We start from the raw sequence: 1,201 nt of genomic DNA on the forward strand, positions 1-1,201 counted from the left end.
AGTGTCAATATATATTGTTTAAAACAATTTCCCTCCATTACATATAATCCACATGTTTTTATATTGTTGTCTAACTTCTTGTCAAATATGTGGACTGTTTAACCAATTGTTTGTTAATGACTTTTGACAATTTGATGTATACAGTTACACGTTTTAATAATCTATTGAAAAAGAGTGTTTAAAATGAATAAGGTAAACCATAACTATGTTTATTATTTTTCAAACAACAAAAAAACCAAACTTCTTTGTCTATCGATGCTATTTTATTGTTTTATTTGGTGTATATTTTTAATTTTTGTTGTGTTTTACATTATAAGTAATTTATCTTTTTATTGTCAATTAAAATTTTTAAATTATTATTATTATTCTTTATATTTAAGTTGCTTGATAATCAATTGCAGATGCATCGCTGTCTGTAAAAGCGATGCATAATGGATTCGTTTTATTGTTATATTATTTTACAACTGTTTCGACTTTATCATTTTCACTATAACACAAAAGCATGTTACTCAATGTTAATAATTACCGCTATTATCAATGCGTCATTCAGTGAAAATAATTAATTGTGTTTTTTATTACGATTATTATAATTTATTTGTTTTGTCAAACAAGAAATGGCAAATTTCACACTGGTTATGTGTACTTTTATCATTGTCTTTAGTTTTATAACACATTAAAATGACGATTTAAACAATATAAAAATTTTGTTTATATCGTTAACTATAGTTTTACCAATTTCTAAAAACATTTTAACTCTAAAAAACTTTTTAAATTTTTTGTTGACAACATGCTAAAACTTAAAATGAACTGACACGTATTAGAGATTGCCACGAAGTTGTTTAAAAACTGGATCTTGGCCGACCCTGGAAACACTGTTATAATTCGTTAAAAATTCGTTAAAAATTCGTTAAAAAACGGGTTGTTTCTGTATCACAACAGTTCAATGCCAAATCAAATTCAAATTATTTTTAATTTTTGAAAAAAAATAAAAAAGAAGAAAAAGAAACTAAACTGACTCGACTATTCAATATTTTATATATTTTGGAAGTAAAAAATACAATAATTTTGATAAAAGAAAAAAAGGAAATGGGTACGGGTTTCTCCCCTCACTTTATTTGTTATAATAAAACTTAAAAAAATATACAACGTGTGTGTCGAATTAGTTGTAGTGTGTTTGTTTGAATCAAGAACTATAATTAAT

The sequence above is a fragment of the Entamoeba invadens genome (genome assembly GCF_000330505.1).
Source record: "Entamoeba invadens IP1 unplaced genomic scaffold scaff_1105074725603, whole genome shotgun sequence".
Lineage (NCBI taxonomy): Eukaryota > Evosea > Mastigamoebida > Endamoebidae > Entamoeba > Entamoeba invadens.